Below are 8921 nucleotides of genomic sequence, written 5' to 3'. Positions count from 1 at the left end.
TTTATGTGCAATAATAATAATAATAATAAATAATATTTCTTATCATAAAAACGTTCATCTTCTAATTAATAATTACGACGGAGCATATGATTTATGTGTTTTTAATTCATTTCAAGAATGTAATTTTACTATTTTTTTAATCATTAAGCATTTTTCAATCACATATTGGACATGTTTAATTTACAACTAGTTATTTAGATAAAACTCTATTAATCCATCAATGCAAAAAGCATAAAAATTCAATTTGAACAGTACACAGTAATCTTTATCAAACATTCAGAAAGTATATTATTTAATTCATAATTCCAGTATTCGCGTCCTTGATCATCACACATATATAGATGCCAGATCGGCAGATCTGCAAGAATTCAAAGAAAATAAATTACTCATTACATTAATTGCAATCTGAAAAAAAGAAATAAAATAGTGAAGAGCATTTATAAAAATTTATAAGGCATGTTTAATAAAAAAAAAAAAAAAAGACTGAAAATGCTTGACTCGTGTACGCAGACATGACTTTCAACTTTTTGAAATTTTCCAATTCAATTGCCATTTGTTGTCGGAGTAGTAGTGGGTTTTTACTATTTGGTCAACTCAAGTTTGACCGAGTAATAAATTTTTACTCTTCGAACTACTCCTAACATTTACTCTCATGGATATTGCTCGGAATATAGTTCTGGAAGATTTAATTCTGATTCTAATGAATTAATTTTGAATTAATTTTAATTTTTAATTTTTTAAAATTAATCTCCAGATTAAGTTGTTGGTTATGAATGTTACAAATCTGAATTTATTTCAGGTGTTAATACCATTGTTTAATGCTATTAAATTCTTCTTCTGCTATAAAAAGTCTTGGTGTTTGAGCAGATTTTTTGCTGCTGATTTTTACTTGATAAAAAACATTGTTGTTTTTTCTCTTCCTCTCTCATAAAATCATTTTCTTAAGAAATTTTTCTGCCAACATTTTTATAAATAGTTGAAGTGCTCTTATTCTAGTTTGCCGGACTTTTTGTTTGAGTGCTCAAACATTAAGTCATGATCTATTTTATCCTCAGAGACTGATGATACAACGCTTCTAGTACTCTCGGAAGGTAGCGAATCGGTTGTAAGAAGATGGTGAATACACACAACTTGGATCTCCCTTTCTTTCATTTGGGTTTATAATCTCATATTTAAAAATCCTCTTTTCATTATTATTTATTTTTGTATAAATAAATTCGACCATTTGATTTCGTACCTAGTTTTGGTTGGGACTAATTTTTCTAAATTTGTTTATATATATATATATATATATATATATATATATATATATATATATATAGTTTTATCAACTTATTCCCTACCTATACATTTAAAAGTTACTAATTAAACCCAACAAATTTTATTTTTTTTATCACTTTTACTATATCACAATACTTTTTCTTTAAGGATGAAATTTATTATAAGGTTCACCAAATGTTGAAAAGTTTGAATCCTAGAATTTTTTAATTGGTTTATTGGCTAAAAAAAACCCAAAAATATTTATGTTGATAACAATTAGCTATAACTTTTATTAGGGTGTTTGGTTCAAGTTATATAACATAACCGATGAAATGCTATATTTGGAATGTCACCTCCTATTTTTTATTCAAGTTATCTTAGTTTCTCAAAGGAATACAACATTCTCTAAAGAATGCAACAATCAATCCACATTAGATTTTGAATGTAATGTAATTCCCTAGATTTTATAAGATTCCATGCATAATTTATATTTTTTATCATTTAATTCTAATTATTATGAAATATATATATTATGTTAGTTTATTATACTATCATACTTAATTATTTTTGTAATTATATATTTTATTTTATTTCTAATTACGCGTCATGGTAGCTCATAAAGTAATATTGTTTCTCCAATTTAAGCTCTTAGGTAATTATTTTTAAATAATTTACTTATATATGAAACCATTTCCTTATTATTTTTTTAAACATACCGTTGCCTTATTTATTTATTCTAATTTTAAAATTTATTGAAATACACAAAAATATGTTAAGGATATTAAAGTAAAAAGTCATTATTATAGCATAAAAAGATAACCCATAAACTAAACATGTTTATATTGCATACCTCAATTTTACTCAAATACAAAAATATAATATCCTCAGTAATCTAGCATTCCCAGTAATATAACATTCCATAAGATAATATAACATTTCGTAAACCAAATTGCCCCTTAAAGCTTAATAGTAAATTCGTATCCAGTAACCATTATTATATCAAATTATATTATTTGATTCAAGAAAAATATTTGGCGTAACCGACTTTGTTAAGTTTACGATTAGTCGATACATAAATTACTTAAAATATTACACCCCAACATTTATATGAACCACATAAGTAAAACACGCAAATTATATTGTACACCATGGTCCACAATGCATTGTGGACCATGGTCATGGTTGATACTGCAGTTGTATTGAACGGATACTGCAGTTGTGTTGAAAAGATATTGCAGTTGTGTTAAAAGGAAATTGTAGGTGCGCGGAACAGAGGTCATTCATCCGTTCAACAGAACTGCAATATCCGTTCAACAGAACTGCAGTTCCAGACAGATGAAACATCTCTGTTCCGCGCAACTGCAGTTTCCTTTCAACACAACTGCAGTATCCGTTCAACACAACTGCAGTATCAGTTCAATACAACTGCAGTATCAACCATGACCCATGGTCCACAATGCATTGTGGACCATGGACCGTGGTCCACGGTATAATGACTGAGTAAAACATCTTGTGCTCAGATGACATGCATGTAGTGACTCTCCCATATGGGAGGTCATGAGATCGAGCCTCAGTGAAGGTGTTATTGACTCTTTGTGCTTCTTTAGGTAGGTTACAGATACTACAATGTAATAGAGTCAGTAGCGAAAAAAAAAAAAAGTAAAACATCTCATTCAAATATTTTCACATTTTAATAATTATAGCCAAATGATCTAAATTCGATAACTTCAATATTATTATTATTACTATTATTATATTTAGATAATGAATATCAATTTTCTTTATTTTTTGAACATAATTATTACCTAGCCTTTTACTGGGTAATTGTAGCCCACACGATCGTCCTCAGCTGCAATAATTAAAAGCAAAGATAATATTATTCATTACTTTAACTACATGATGTGTGTATATATATATATATATATGTCCCTAATATTGTAAGAATCATGTCTTAGGTGAGAACCTACAGACAAATTCAAATCACTGATCTAGTGGATCTAACGGTTTAAAATAAACAAAACTTTGTAATATGTATAAAAAAGACCCCACTCATTTTAAAAATTTGTAATATTTATGAAAATAAGTCCGCTTATTTTTTACTTGATTTCTCATCCATCAGATCTTTCAGATCAATGGTTTGGATTTATTCATACGTTCTCACCTAGGGATTAGTTCTCATATGATTAGGATTTTACACACACACACACACACACACATATAGGGAAAATTCTAATTTATGCCCCTCCATAATATGTCAATTGTCAATGTCACCCATGAATTATTAGTGGTGTAAATATTGCCCCTCAATTTTCAAAAACGGTACATATATTGCCCCTCCTATGGTGTAAATATTGCCCATCTGTCGATACGGGAGGGGCAATATATGTACCGTTTTTAAAAATTGAGGGGTAACATTTACACCACTAATAATTCAGGGGTGACATTGATAATTGGCATATTATAGAAGGGCAAAAATTACAATTTTCCCTATATATATATATATATATATATATATATATATATATATATATATATATATATATATATATATATATATATATATATGTGAGAATAAGTCTTTAAGAGAAAACTAAGAACCGATCTCAGCCTTACATTTGGAAAAATTAGACGGACCAAATCAGATTTTAAAAATAAAATGCGGTGACATTTTTGTAATTATCACCAACTTTACTATATACGCAAACTTGAACACTAAAATATGCACTTTTCAGAATTTTCCAAGTTTGCACATTTAGTATTAAAAGATTGCACTTGCAAAAAATACGTAAGTCCATTACACTTTTAAGGTTCGATTTTAGAGTTTAGGACTAAGTTTTTTTTTTAAAATAATTTTATTTGGTATAGTGATTCACTTTTTACTATTTAGGGTCTAGCATTTACGGTTTATATTTAAATTTTAGTATTTTCATTAATTTTTTTAAAATTTATCCAGGTTTACATATGGTGATTTATGATGGCGATATGGGACCCGAGTGCCTATCTTATTGGATAAGCTTTGGCCCAAAATGGTGGTGAAAGATGAAGGAAGAAGATTGACCCAAGTCTTATTGGGCCAGGAAGATAAAGGCATGGGCTAGAATCGCTAGTGGTCAGCCGTTTCGACGGTGCCGATGATTGCAGTTACACACCACATACATGCATGGCTTAAGAGCTGGGTTAAAATATTAAAGGAGGTGCTATCAAGGGGTGTCGAACTTGTGACCTCCATAAAGCAACACACGCACTAATCCACCAAGCCACTATTTATCTTAATTATGTATTGAAGGGCGGGAAGCTCGGACACATGTGTGACCAAAAATATAATGAAGACTAGTCGATGTCGCATACTTGTCAAGCATCCGAAAGGTCTTCAACGCGACAACACTATATAAGACATCCTTGCCTCCCCTTAAAAGGCCTTCACTTAAAAGGCATCCTTTAGTTCTCTAAATTGCTTTTGGTTTAGTGGTTGGTGATTCTAACTTCCAACAACAACACCAGGGTTCGATTCTCCACAAGTATTGGATTATAGCTTGTATTATTTATTTATTATTACTTGGGTTATAGCTTGTATTATGTTATTTATTATTACTTGGGTTATAGCTTGTATTATGTGGTGCCTATTAAAGCTAGTGTATATCTATCTACAATCTTAATAACAGCCAATAATGTTAGGGTAAGCGAGCGTATATGGTTCATATTATTTTGATTTTAGTAATCTTTTATGATTTTCTTTCTTTAACCTCTATTATATTATTTTCTTTCCTTAAATAACCCCACATTCCATTAACTTACCAATTAATTTCTATAAGTAAGGTCTTAGGTTCGAATATCATCATAATCAGAGTTGGTATAATTGTTAAACATATACTAAGAATATGTTAGAGTATATTATTGAAAATTAAGTACCCATTCTATTACTCTTATAGTCCTATTAAATTAAATAAATTATGCATTTCTTTAATTTAGATGTTTACAATGTCTTTATTCAAAAAAAAAAAATATTCATTATCAAAAAAATTAAAAAAGAGATATAATTTAATTGGTTATATTGTCTTTATTTTCTACAATAAAAATTATTCATTATCAAAAAATTAAAAAAGATATATAATTTCATTAGTTATATTGTCTTTATTTTCTACAATAAAAATTATTCATTATCAAAAAATTAAAAAATATATATAATTCCATTAGTTATATAGTCTTTATTTTCAAAAATAAAAATTATTCGTTATAAAAAAATTAAAAAGAGATATAATTTCATTACTTATATTGTCTTTATTTTCTACAATGTAAAAATTTATTACTTTCAAATTCATTAATTAATTATATTCACTACATTATTCATTGTTTTCTTTTTACACTATCTTGTAATTAAATATTTTATATAATGTTATATAGTTATTTACCAAGTATTATATTAATAACATAGAAAAAAATTTAAAAAAAATAATTTGAAACCAATCATATTGACTACTTAGGAAAGATTTGTTGACAAAGAAGACATTCAAATAACCCAATAAATTGAAGCGAGAAACTACCCCGTAATATTTTTTGGACTACATCACAGTTGTTCACTTTAAAGATAAATCGTATTTCTTTATTAATATGATTTAAAATATATAAATTTTATTACCAAAAGTAGTATTTATTTATACTATCATTTTTAGACCAAGTATTTTGACTATCGTTTTTACAAAATTGCAAACATTTATTTTAGTGACAATTATAATCAATCTCTTATATAATATCTTGCATTCATATACTTTGAATTACCGATTTAAATAAACAAATTCAACATTTTCAATTACATATGCATGAACATTTCCTATATAATCTTGAATTGATATACTTTGAAGTAGTTATTTAAAAATAAATATTGGGCATTATCCTATTCGCGCAACACGCGCGAAAAAACTATTGCTAATAAAAATGAAAGGATGCGTACCAGCGGAGCCAGCTCGAGGAGAAAAATATGTGGATGTTTCCATTTCAGTGGCGTTCAAATTACCTGTTGCTGAGAATATCAATAGAGAAAAGAAATTTCCTACTCTTAATAGAGTGATCATAATCCTTAACCTTTAGATGTTAGGATTTTTTTTTTTTTGGTTAGTCAAAAATTGCCCTCCTTATTATATTAAAATAAAAATTTTCACATTCAATAAATTAAATTATATTATATTAAATATTTCATTATTAAAAATTTCATTTGAATAGCTACATTTGTGAAATAAAATATTTATTCATTATAGATAAAATCTTTATTGAAGTAATAATAAATAAATTATTTTACAAATCAAAATTAGTTAGAAAATTAAAGTTTTACAAAGAAGCAATAATGTAGTTAAAATAGATTATTATATTTTTATGTATTACAATTATTATTATTATTATTATCATTATTAATAGTCTAGTCTTAATATAATATTTTACAAGAAGTAGGTTTGTATTACATTTTTGTTATTTTTAAAATGACATATTATAGAAAAAGATAATGCATACTCTTTAACGTACTCTTTAAGTTATGCACTTTAATACATACTATTATTGAGTACCAGAAAATATATTGCAGGCTTACCATTATTTTTAGCTCCGCCGGACAATCTGGAAGAGGTTGAGGGAAAGATGAAGAGAAATGTGAGGAAAAGAAGTATAAAGAAAAGATAAGTGGGCTTATGAGCCATGGCAAGAAAGGCATGCAAATATTTGTTAGATCAAATTATATTGAGGAATACTTATTAGGGAACCTGCTTTTATAATTATTCTTTGTTGACGCTTAAATTGCTAGACTGCCACGTACTCAACACGAAAACTAAATACTACCTTATCAAAATTTAAACTTCTTGGTCTATTGTATATATAATTTCTTTGTATTTATCTTCGGATAACACTTGTGTGAGACCGTCTAACGAGTCTCAATCAGTGAAATGAATAAAAAAATTAATTAATGATCAAATTTTTAACCTCATTAGTCAAAAATTCGATCCGTCTTACGGATTGAGACCCTTGAAACGATCTCACCTAAATTTTTGTCTTTATGGAAGCAAAGTTTTTGCCTTTATCATCGGATCAAAGAGATTTAAACGTGTCAAGCTCGGAAGACCACCTCCCCCAATCCCCATCCCCTCTTTTGTTGTTTCAGAGTCCACAATTATTGACCAGAAAACAAAGAGTTGTTGTTGTGGAAAAGAAGCTAAATACTGCAAATTAAATATGCATTCAATATTACTTAAGTGACGGTACAAAAAGTCGATCAACGTACAGTCAAGTAAACTATACTTTTACTTTGATTCTTTGAAAAATGATAATTTTGAATTGATTTTCATATATCTTATCATATTCCAACTTTGTGAGTTGCTTGAGCATAAATAATATATAAATATAAATGTGCAATTCAATTACTAGTTTAGATTTTTAATTGGGATGGAACACATGATTCAATTAGTTGATTTATTATTATTAAATTTTGAATCTGAGCCCCACCATTCTTGTCCTAGAGACTTGGTGATGGGTAAATATGCACATGTACTAGTCAGTCCGTAAATCACCTGTCCGTCGGTCACCCAACCTGTCCGTCAACGGTCACCCAACCGGTCCGTCGACGGTCACCCGGTCCGTCGGCCGCATGATCGGAAGCAACACACCTTGTGGATTGGAGGCTCACGAGCGCAACAGTTGCTTGATGTGACGACCGACAACTTTTCGGGAACAAGGGATCCGTGTTTTCATCACCTCGAGTAACTCAACCACTTCGAGCAAACCGATGCGCATTTTGCGGAGTGACAGCCCACATGCCTTCCACTTGCATATCAGACACCATGTGCATAGTGAATCCACTTTGTATAAAGAGGGGTCATTCCCCTCACTGGAGGAAGGACTCATCAGTACTACACTAATACACTTGTGATTCGCCGATTGTCTTTCTCCTGCTTACTCTTTATTACTGTTCGTCACCCGTAGAGCGATATAGCTTCGAACCGCTCAGTCGTTGACCGGTAGACCGATCGTCTGACCGGCCGAACGACATTCCTCACCACCCGTAACACACGTATCCGTAGCGTAATCGTAGACCCCGTTTACATTTACGCTATCACTTGGAAATCTTGCACACTGCGAATGCTGGCAAATTATTCTGTGGACTTGGATCCACCTTGCAAGGTGGGCTTGGATCTAAAAATACACAATTTATATACTGAATGTTCACAATTTAAATTGTGAACATTCAGTATGTAAATTGTAAATATTCAGTATATAAATTTTGTATTTTGACCGAGGTCCACCTTGTAAGATGTATCCAGATCCATGGCATAAATCACCATAGTAAATTTATTAACTTATTTTGGGTTAATCGATTAGTTAAGATGTACTTCAAGAACGAGTTGAATTTTTCTCGACTAATATTAAGTTATTAATTGATTAATTGACAAGGTAAGGGTGGGTAAAAAAAAAAAAAATCTAATCACTGTGCATACAGATTTTTTAGTGTTAAATCATCCCCTATCCTAATTTGATAAGTTTATCCAAACAATTAATATAGTGTTTTAATATATTATAGTTATAACTTTTTGTTTGTTAAAAAGTAATTACACTTAATTAACAAATTGAATATGTGATAAATAGAGATTTTTCAAACTGTAACTGTACTTATCTTAGCTTGACCA

The 8921-nt window shown here is 29.3% G+C and overlaps 1 long non-coding RNA gene across 1 annotated transcript; it reads right to left on the bottom strand.

Annotated features, from left to right (window-relative positions):
• Nucleotides 1-313: 313 nt before the first annotated feature.
• Nucleotides 314-6271, bottom strand: LOC116001841. Its single transcript, XR_004094309.1, has 3 exons — nt 6209-6271; nt 3066-3109; nt 314-358 (listed from the first exon to the last, which is right to left on the bottom strand). It is a non-coding gene; the product is annotated as an uncharacterized LOC116001841 (long non-coding RNA).
• Nucleotides 6272-8921: the final 2650 nt, after the last annotated feature.

Source organism: Ipomoea triloba, chromosome 13 (genome assembly GCF_003576645.1).
Source record: "Ipomoea triloba cultivar NCNSP0323 chromosome 13, ASM357664v1".
NCBI lineage: Eukaryota > Viridiplantae > Streptophyta > Magnoliopsida > Solanales > Convolvulaceae > Ipomoea > Ipomoea triloba.
The sequence above is the reverse complement of the archived record's forward strand: the minus strand, read 5'-3'. Positions and strand labels throughout refer to the sequence as shown.